Raw genomic sequence first — 11070 nt, 5'->3', positions numbered from 1 at the left:
ATTCCAAAGCAGCAAAACACAGGAAAAGCAAAGTGATAATATTGTTTTCCTTTTTTTCTGAGGCTTCTCAGCTTCCCAGGAGAAGAATCCTGGGCAAAGGGATTTTTCCAGAAAATATTACTGTGACAGGGATTTTTGCCCTCCACCTCAAAACCTACTGCTGCATGTATGCCATGGATCTTGCCTCTGTGTGTGCATTGGTACAGAGCTGGGTGCTGGTGCAGAGCAGCAGGGTGCATAAAACCTCATCTCTCCAAGGCTTTTAAATCCTGCCAGGCTGCCTGTGTGATTTGGGGCCCTATGCATATCAGCAGCCTGGTATACAGTCCTGGCACTGAGTTCTTAGCTGAGTCCTTGCAGAGGCATTTGACATATTTGTTGCTGTGAAATGCTCAGCCTGTTTGCTGCAGAAATACACTCCTGCTGCAGTTAAATACAGTGGCAGTGATAATGGGGAGATATGATTGAAGGCTCTGCAGGAAAAGCCAGGTGGTTTTTGTCCAGCTGAAAAATACCTACATGATGGAGACACCTTCATCACTCAGAACAAGTGCTAATTTTAGTGCACAGGGAGCAGATTTGGCTCCACCTGCTGGTTTCAGGCTGGTTGCAGGCCAAGCTGATGTTTTCCAGGGAAAATTCCGCAGCATGCAATTTAAATTTAAACAAAAATGAGAGCAGGTAAAAATTCTGTTCTTTGGGGTGAGAAAGCAGGCATTCTGGACACAAAATTTACATAAGAACAAATAAATAAAAAGAAAGGAAAGAAAGAGAAGTGATTTTTCCTCATAATGTTGAGTGAAATTCTTCCAGAAGTATTACTAACTTTTGGAAGGAATGCAAGGGGAATTTTCTCTAAACAAGTGTCTGTTTTGAATTATCTGTTTATCTGTAGTCAAACTCCCTGTTAAAGATGCTGTGACATTCTAGCTTTTGGGTGGATAAGCTAAAGATACCCATTCTCAATTATGTTGTAAAGTCAACTGCTCTCTAAAAGCTTATTATAATTTCTAGAGCTTATGAAAATGATGATTATGGTGATTGCTACCCAAATGCTTTTCAATTTACTAATAAATAGTGTGATGAGTTTCTTGTGCTGTAGCCATCTGCTCAACACTGAGATGTTCAACACTAACAGATGACAGTTGTACTTCTGTTTGGATTTTTTTAAATAATAATTCAAGATCTGTGTAAATTTTAATGACATATTTTCCATCCTTTTTATCCTTGCTTCTATGGGATAAAGGAAGATATGCAAAAAAGACACATTTTACACATAAAGAAGACTGTAGATTCAGATCCCTGGTCTGTAACAGATTTCTTGTGGCATTTTATTGAGGAATTGAGGACTGTCATATTTGCTGCTGGTAGGGACCCACGTGTTTGATTTAGAATAAAGTTTCTGGGGAACATTTCCTATTATTTTGTATCTCTGCACTTGTTTGTAGGAAAGATTTTGGTATTAATGCATGCTGCAAGAAGTGGGGAGAATTGACAGCAGCAACAGCACACTCCTATTCTTTGCATAATGATGAAGTAACTTCAGGCAGTAATTTCAGAAAAAGAGGAACAACTTTGCAGGAATGGCCACTTCTTTATTTGTCAAGCCTGGATATGACCTTGGTGCTGCTGCCTGGAGGACAGGCTGTGTCTCTCTAGAGAGTCCCTTCCTTTAATTTCTGCTTTTAGACCTTCTTTTAAACAAGAACTGCCAAATCATTCCTGTATATGTCCTCAACATGACACCTGATTGTACAATCAGTACCATTTATATTTTATTTGGACAAATATAATTGAGGGCAATCCTTGCGAATGTGTGGGATAACAGAGTATTTAACTTATTCATTCTAAAGGCCTGTGGTAGAAACAATCAGTGGTAGTTGGATCATTTTATTCTTAAGTTTGATATACTGTCTTGGAAAGAAAGATACAGATTAACCAGGTTGCTGTAAGGCCTTTGTCTCTCTTATCCCAGTGCTTTGGCTGTGTGCTTTGGAGGGTTATATTTGTGTTGTCCCTATTACCACATAGCCCTTCTGTTTTGACTGTACCAGCATCTGACTGGAGACAATTTGCAGAAAGCCATGCCCATATGATGTACTGGTGATTTTGGAGGACACTTTTCATTAGATCCTTGACTTGCCATAACTAAAAGTTAGTCTTGTACAAATAATCTGTGAACAAACCTCACCCTCGCCCTGCAAACCCTGGGTGTCAGAGATCCATGATCCCCTTCCCAAAATCCATTCTGTGCAGCAGGTGTGGTGCATCTGCAGAGAGTCCCCCTCTCTAACAGGAGGCTTGACCCTGCTTCCAAGTCCCAGCTGCCCCAGACCTGCATGGCTTGGTGTCCTTCCTTCTCAAAAGGACTACAAGATGATTTCTCTCCTAGCAACAACTAAAACTGCAGTTCCAAATAATTCCAGGGATATCTAAGTCACTACCATAAATACAGGTTACAGGCTGGAGAAAAAAATTACATGATGCTCTCCATGAAACAGAATGGTCTTCAGGGCAGACTCTCCAGCAAGAAAAGATTCCCACTGTGCTGCCTTAGCACAGCACAGTGCAGAAGTGCTCTGTGATGTTCTGCAGCCCCCAGCCACCTCTGCTGCAGCTGACTCCAGCCTCAAGTCAGCACCAGGCAAAGACATGACCAGCACCAGCACAAGACTAATGGCAATTCAGGGGAGAAACAGGGAATAAATAATTTCTTCATATGTTTTGACTGAAGTAACGGGACTTAGAGGCAAAAGAATAGATTATCATATTGGAAGTTGCTAACTGTGACCAGTGACAGATACCAGGGAAAGGAGAGGACAAAGGTGTGAAATGTCACATGTCCCCGAAACTCTCTTCTGCATCCTTGTCAGTGTCTGAGGTGCATCCTGTAGGAAATTATGTCTTTGCATTTAATGTCTTTTATGGGCTTTGCTTCCCTGGGTATATCTGATTGCTTCCTGAATCCACATACATTTTTAGCTTCTGCGACATTCTTTGGCAATCTGTACTTCACAGATTAACTCATGCCATAGAGCCACTGCGCCATGTTTGGTTGGAAATCACTTCCAACCATTTTGAGTGGAAGGGACTTTAAAGATCAACTAGTTCCAAATCCCCTGGCATGGGCAGGGACATCTTCCACTAAACCAGGTTGCTCAAAGCCCTATCCAATTTGGCCTTGAGCACTTCCAGGCATGGAGCATCCACAATTTCTGTGGGCAGCCTGTCCCACTGTCTCACCATGTTCATAGTAAAAAATTTCTTCCCAATGTAAATTTACCCCTTTTTTCAGTTTAAATCTGTTACTCCTCATCACTATATTCCCTAATAGAACCTCCCTCCTCATGTTTCCTGTAAGGCCCCCTTGAAGGCTGGAAGGTTGCTATAAGATGCTATCCCCCACAGCCCTCTTTTCTCTAGGCTAAAGATCTCCTTTTTTTTTCCTTTGCTCAAATAATGTCAGCATAGTCTTATAAAAGCACCATGTAATATTTATATGCAGTGTGTTTGTTATTAATAACAACAATAGTTTTAGAGCACAGGTTTGGGTATTCTCTTGACCTCTTACTTCATTTCCTGCATATAAACAATTAAGGAAAGAGTAAGTGATGGTGACAGGTGGAAGACATGTTTTGGAAGGCTTACTTGCCATGACTTGGAGTTGCAGAACTGTGTGAATTCTGCAAATTTCCCAGGGCTATGTCAGTGAAATAACTTATATTGACTTTCCCTGTAACACAAACCAGCACTTTTCAAGCAGCACCCACAAATTCTCCGTAGCATTCTCTGTGTTTGTTTTAATCACATGATATATGCCAGACATTGAGTCATCATTTGCTAAAGCACATAAAATGGTATTCAATCTTTATGCCTCCCTAGCTGTACAGTTTGCAGATTATTGTTTTACTGGTTCTTAGGTGATTATCTTACCCATACAATATTCCACTGCATAAAACTGCTTCTCTTCATAGGAAATTGAGTTTGCATTGTGATTCATACTTGCAATTATTGTTTAAATCCTTTCAATGACTCAAAATGACACAGTTAGTAAAAAAAGCCAAGCCAATCTCCATGGCTAACATATCTGCCACTTCTCTTGAATTTTTGATAACCTGCACTACCATGGTAGTTTTGTGAGTATAATCTCTCTGGATCTTGTTCATACTTCTCTCCTCTCCATGATCATATAAATAATGACCGTAAATTCAGATGGGAAAGACCCCCACAAAGTACCAGCTGACACAGGGATGGTTGTGGCATTCAACATAGCTGGAATTCAGTGCACCAACATTTCACCTCAAGCAAGGACTTTTGTCACATTCCCTTAGTGTCTATGTCTAGTTTCTCAGTGGGCAGATTTCTGAAGACGAGATACTCCTCTGTCACACAGTTTGAGTCACAGTCTAGTATTTCTGTAACATGAAGGCCTTGTTCTATAGCTTAGCTGATCAGTCTGGCACTGTTCCAGCTTTTGTGCTAGCACTAACATTTGAATAGAGTTTGAATACTGCTCTATCAGAGAACCTGTCCCAACTGGAGCCTTAGAAGAGGGTTTTTCCTCCAGGAAAAGAATAATGGTGTCACCTCTGCAGGCCTTGTTGACCTTACAAGACAAGAAAACCTTTGATTAGTAAGTGTTTCTCCATGGGAAACCATCTCATTTCATCATAGAGAGAAAATTAAAAGCCTGGGCACTGATTTGTTTTGGTCTGCTGTTATTGTGCCTTTGCATGGATCAACATAGCACAGCTGCAGTGTGGCTCTAATAAGCTTCAAACAGTGTGTGTGAGCTTGGTTTAAAAGCATTGGGAGCTCTGTACTTCCAGTGAATGAAGTGTAAATGGAGAGCGGTATTTTCCCTTGGCAGAAGAGATGACATAGGAGGACTGTGCTAGATCCTGAGGACCCGATCAAACTGCTGTTGAATGCAGTCCCCTGACTTACTGGAACACCTTCACAAAAGGGAACCCAGCCCTGAACTGAAGGTTTCAGTGGTTTAAATCATCATCCTTCCTCTTCATAATCTGTTCCAGTGCAGTGGAATTGTTCTTGGGGAGAAAAATGTGTCATAAATCTCACTGCGACGGAATGACCTTAGGCTTGTAGTGGTGATCTTTTCCAGTGGGAGGATTTGGAAGCAATTTTTCTAGACAGTGTGAATATATTTAAAAAAAATATATCTTACTGGATATAAAATTTCTAATGACTGCAACTTGGGTGAAAATCTATCTCAGTTTCAAATGAAACTGTGGAATTAAAATTGCACATCCATTTCATATTTATTTCCATACATGCCCTTTGCTTCCACTCCCACAGTGTGAAGATGTAAAACTTCTGCTGGTTACAGATCAATCTCACTAAGCCTTTCCCCAATGCTGTGGCTGTTTCTATGTAGAAATAGGCTCTGAGCACTGACAAATATTCACTTTTAAGCTTGGAGGAACACATCACAGTTTTAGCAGTAACGTGCCTATTAAAATATTTGATCGTTTTATGGTACAGATGACATTGAATATACAAAGTCAATATTTTGAACGAGGCACAACAATCAATACTTGAGCTCCAAAGGGGTTTATAAAATAAGCCAATATCACAGGTCTGCCCAAGAGGTTTTAATTTGGTTGCATGGAATACTACGCTCTAAGAAAAAAATAAACACAAAAGCAAGGTTTAAAGTGCATAGCAACTAATTGAGAAAATAGCAAGCATAATCAATTTTTTAATAAAGTACACTGACCTCAATACATATTTAGCATGATTCAGTTGTAGGTTTTATGCTTTGATAGCAGTTTGTAATGTGAAACAATGGCTCTACTGGGTCATGCAGTAGTGGGGTCTCACACTTTCCACTCCTTTCTTCCACTCACTCTGCCATGCTTAGCATATGCATGACTTGGTGTCTGGACTGTCTTTTATCCCTGTGATACAGCACGATGAGTGGCAGCTTTCCTGAATTCAACCTGTGTGAGTGACAGCTTTACTTCACAAGGTGACACCTACCTAATTTGATTTCTTTTGTAGCTGGTGTTTGTAGTTATTTCCCCTCTTTTTATTTTCAGCTTCCCATAAAATAACTTTTGCACATGCTGTCCAGCCATAATGGAGATGTGTGAATGGATAAGAATGTTGGGAGAAGCCTGCATCATTTACTCCATGCTCTGAGCAGATGCAGGGTAACCAGCTGTGTGAATCCACCCCAAGGCTATTGATTACCCTGTCACTGTTACAAACTGTTTACACATTATCTCAAGTGGTTCTGTCCTCAGTCTCAGGTTGTTCCTGCTACCCAACCAAACACAGAGAATTACTCTTCTGCCAACTGCTCTTTCATTCCATGATGGATTTCAGAAATCCATCAACAGCTAAAGCACCTGGTGCTTCTTGGGCTTGGCCCACTGCTCTGGGCTGTCCTACAAGCTTCATAAGTAGAAATGTTTATATCTGTAAAAAATGTGCATGGTTTGTGCATGGCTTATAATATATAAGATAGAGCAAGCAATGCATTATAGTGCAATAGCAGCTGGTTTCACTGCTGTGCATTGTCAAGATGACAAACTGCAAGTTATCTATCACACAATCTCATCTGTCAATCTGTTAGTCCTCGTTATCATTACTGGATGCAATTCAAACACAAAATGAAATATGGCCAGGAGTGGGGGTGTTCTCAGTGCTTGATCTGATGTCAGTCGTTGGGCTTACATTTATTTTAGGTTTCAGCATCTTTTCTGTGACACCAAAGAATTTTTCTACAGATAAGACTGTAAGAATGCAGAAATTCATATATTGGATATCTGGAGAAGGGATGGTGCAGTGGAGCCATTTTTTTCAATTTTCAGATAAGATAAACTTATTTTAAATGAATAAATCAAAACATCTCATGTAAATACATAACTTATATTTTTCCTTGATGATCTCAAAACTCATTATGAGAAATAGTAAGTATTTTGCTATGACAGACACTCTCCCTGGTGATCTTTACACATTTGGATGTATATACGAAAGAATCAGACTCTCATTCAGTAGGCTGAGTACATAGTACATAGGATGAGTACCTGAAAGTTTATATACCAGTCAGACAAGAAATCTCTATTCCTTTAGTTTATCAGTGATATGTGAAATTTTTTTATGCACTGTTCTGCATACAATTTTCCATGCCCCCATTTTAAGATTAGACAAAACAGGACATGTGACAAATTTTATGCCTTCCCTCAACATTATCCTGTTGCCTTGAACTAGGAAAGCATAGATTGTCTGATGCTGAGAGCTGAGTTAACTCTGGGAGTTGAAAATTTTCAGCATCTGTAACAATTCAGGAATGTTACTATCAGACACACATAATGATTTAAGCATTCCTGACCCATTGCCATGTAGACTTCTGTAATTGCTAGCACTATAAGGCCTTCTCCTGATAAGTAATGAGGTCTTTATCTCTTCCTAGAGGTAAAAAATAAAAATTGTACTATTTGTCAATGAAATAGTGCCATATTGGTTATAAAACATATCGTTACCATTTAATTAAAAGAAAAGGGAATGACACTGCAAATTTTGGAGCTAAAGTAGGATTTTTTCTGCCTAACACTCTTCATAAATCAGTCTACTGTAACTAATTGCAAAATCAACTAGTCACTAAAATACAGAAAATCTTTATCCACCACCTTCCCTTCATCCACCAGGTGGGTGCCTCCCTCAGCACCATTGTTAGTGCTCATGTGAAAGAGTAGACATGAGTAATAGTCTGAAGGTTGTGATAGGCTCTTCAGTCTTGTGATAAAACACCTAGTCTGTGCCCAAGGAAGGCAGCAAATGTCCCTGAAAATAGGCCCCTGTCTGCAAAACTGTGCTTCTGCTCCTCATGAGAAAACCACCAATGACCAAAACTCGTTGTTGTTTCTTCGGGGAGCTGGTTTGTTGCAGGCTTTGTTGCAAGGGGTTGGTCTCCCTGACCTCGGCAACATTTCTTGCATATGTTCCTCCTCTACCTCATGTGCTTTGTCTAAAGTACCCAGAGTGCCAAACCTACTCTGTAACAGTATCCTAGAGGGTGAGGAGAGATTTCCCTTTCTGCCCTGTGCTATAGCCTTCTTCCACCTCTCTTGTAGAGCTGCCTTTCTCCCGGCACAAAGCAGATCCTGACACTTTTTCCACAGTGGCCACGCTGAGTTGGCTTCCATGCATCAGAGATGGCAGAGTACAGCTCCGCTGACCAATCTCTCTCTGGCAGATTCTGGAATTCTGCTTGGTTTGCCACCTCCTCCTGTGGCTCAGCCACCAAGCAGAGCAGGTCATCATCTGGTCACACTTTCCCACAGGCTTGCTTGGAATCACCTTCCACCTCAGAATATCCCTTCATACATCCCACAATAAGAAGCCCGGGTGGTCACACGTTTGAGCAGCAGCTCTGTCTGTGTAGCTGCTTTGTTTCTACTGGGTGCTAAAAAGCTCAGGAAAAGCAAAGGACACTGCATTTTCCTGGGTGGTCACAATGCTGCCAACTACTTTCCACTGCTGGGCACCTGCCCACTGCAAAACAGAAATGTTTGCTGTGGCAGTCTCCTGGGCTGATGGGTTTTACCTGCTTAAATATCCTGCACTGCCAGTGAAGGCTCTGCCTCTTGCTGTTTCTACCCATCCATGTGTCTCTGTTTTTCAGGGAGTCATTTCCCTGTTTTCTTAAGTCTCTACTTGTCCATGAGTTTCCTCATGTGTCCTCTTGCTGCTGCTTTTTGCCTCTGCTGCTCTGACTGCTGCAGTGGCTCTTGCAATCTGCTGGGCTGACACTTTTAGGGAACTGTATTCCTTCCTAGGTATACTCAGCTCCTCAGTCCTGCAGATTTTCTTGATATTTGAGACCAGACATTCAAAGCAAACATGGAACCAAGTCTACTGTTCTTTCCCAAATGACTCAAAAGATTCTGCACCCACATGTAGCACAATCTGAATTTCCCTTAGTGATAGCCCTTTCTGAAAACTGTACTTAGACTGACTTCAGGAACATCAACAATTTTGCTTCAGCCTGCAGTTTGCTCAGAGCTGCATCACTTCCCCAGGTAGAAAAAGCCAAGCACAATCTATTTCACCCAGATTGATGAGTCCTTAATGACCAAAGTAATGACAATAATGGTGTGATTGTGATCACCAAATGAATATGCAGGGTGAGAATTGTATAAGGCTCAAATGAATTTAATACACCTTTAAAACTAACAAAGACAACAAAGCCATCTTGCTAGGATCCTTTTATCTTTGCAATATGTATTTGTTCTGATGAGATGTCAAAGTCTATGTACATACAAAAAAAAGGGTAATTCAGCAATAATTGCATCTTATGTAGAATATATTGTGGGTGGTGGGGGATAAACAGCTTGTGAATCAATAAACCATGAGGCTGCAGGCTGAGTTATTTATTGATTTATGACCCACAGCTCCAAGTTTACTTCACATCTATTGCAATTATACCTTCTGGATTATGCTTCATTTAAGAGGCAAGGAAATATATCATTTCATACCAGGAAACATGCTGTCTGCATGTTGATAGTACTTCTAAGAGTTAGATACAGTTTTGAAGCTGGATACATTTTGGTGAGCGTGGCATTCAAAACCTAATGTGCTGTCTGCTTGACATCATCTTAAAAAGCCCCAACAAGACACACTGCACAAGATTTGCAGAACAAACCTATCAAGCTCCATCAAATCATGTTACCAACCTTGACCTGTGCTGTTTTCAAACACTGTGGAACATGAGCTCTTCAAACAGCCACCATGAATGAGTTAGCAGCCTGGTCCATGAGAGACATGAGGGACAAAAGGCAGGACTTCCATACAGGACACTAGACAGTTATGTGCCAAACATCCTGTTTTCTGGGATGCATCTGAAGCAGATGTGCTCTAGAGAACTCCTCAGATCATTTGTATCCAATAATTTCTAGTGGACTCTTCAGGTGTGGCAAGACCACACTGGATGAGGAAATGGTTGTGTGCAAAGGGGAAATCTTCCAACCAGCTCTGTGGAGCAGTAAATTGTTGGGAATGTTGGTTTGTTGTTTTTTTCCTTTTAATCTTTTTTTTTTTCTTCCCATAATAGGTGTCCAAGAGCACACAGGAGACAATTCTCTTGTGCATACTGATGGCTTACTTTGAGATTTACTGTTCTGCAGGAAGAACATGTCTCAGCTACAGGAGGGTGTAGAGAGTGGGGTACAAAAGCTGGTGTCCACCCAGGGACAGAGCTTCATAGTGGCACCTGCTCACGTTCCTTCTCTGCATTGCCCTGTGCAGCTCCTGTGTCACAGTCATCTCATCTGGAGCCAGAGGCCATGGAACATTTATTCTTAATACTGTAAGAAAAGATCATTAGTGGAGTACTCAAATTCTTAGCTAAATCACTCTGATTCTCATGACAGTAATTCATTCCAGTGAAAATGTTTCCTTGAAGCAATAAAAAAATTATTCTCCTTTCTTCACAAGTACAACCCTTTAGCCATGTCTCTATAAATCTTTCAATTGTTTTGTGACATGTCAGAAGTAGAATTTCACTCACCAACAGCCTGAACCTACCAGGTGCTGAAAGTCTTTTCATAAAGTTCTAAAAGCCACACACAGCTTCATTGTGAATGCCTTCTCCTGACCATATAGAGTCCAGAAGTTGTCCAAAAGAATTACCCTTTAGAGTACTTCGAGATGTGAACATTGTCCAGTGGAAATCATGCCAGCATGTGCCAGTGTTTTGGCCACATGCTGTAAGGAAGAGCAAGTCTGTTTATTCATAGAAGAGAGAAGGAAAGAGTCAGCAATGGGCTCTGGGACCTGAGTATGGTCTGTGTGAATTGGCATAGCCTGCCATAAATATTTCCCCCTGTTTTGGGCCCACGACACCCGTCAGTGCAGCCCAGCTTCACCAAAAGATTTTATAGTCCTGTACACCTTGTCCATGTCTTTCAATCTTGTGTTTGAAGTGGAGAGAACATTTTTGTTCCCTTTGCCACAGATGCTAAACCTAATAGGAACACTGTAGTGACATTTTGAGCAAATATGCAGGAAGATGTACCAGGATTTTGCTTCTATATCTTTCTT

At 40.9% G+C, this 11070-nt stretch overlaps 1 long non-coding RNA gene across 1 annotated transcript in view; it reads left to right on the top strand.

The window, feature by feature from the left end:
- The window catches only part of LOC135298825 (uncharacterized), a 98703-nt gene extending 87922 nt beyond the window's left edge, over positions 1-10781 (top strand). The window contains exon 6 of the long non-coding RNA XR_010360849.1: positions 10082-10781. This is a non-coding gene — a long non-coding RNA (uncharacterized LOC135298825). The remainder of the gene's footprint in view (positions 1-10081) is intronic.
- The last annotated feature ends 289 nt before the right edge of the window (positions 10782-11070 follow it).

This window comes from Passer domesticus, chromosome 4 (assembly GCF_036417665.1).
Source record: "Passer domesticus isolate bPasDom1 chromosome 4, bPasDom1.hap1, whole genome shotgun sequence".
NCBI lineage: Eukaryota > Metazoa > Chordata > Aves > Passeriformes > Passeridae > Passer > Passer domesticus.
This window is presented reverse-complemented; position numbering and strand designations above follow the sequence as displayed.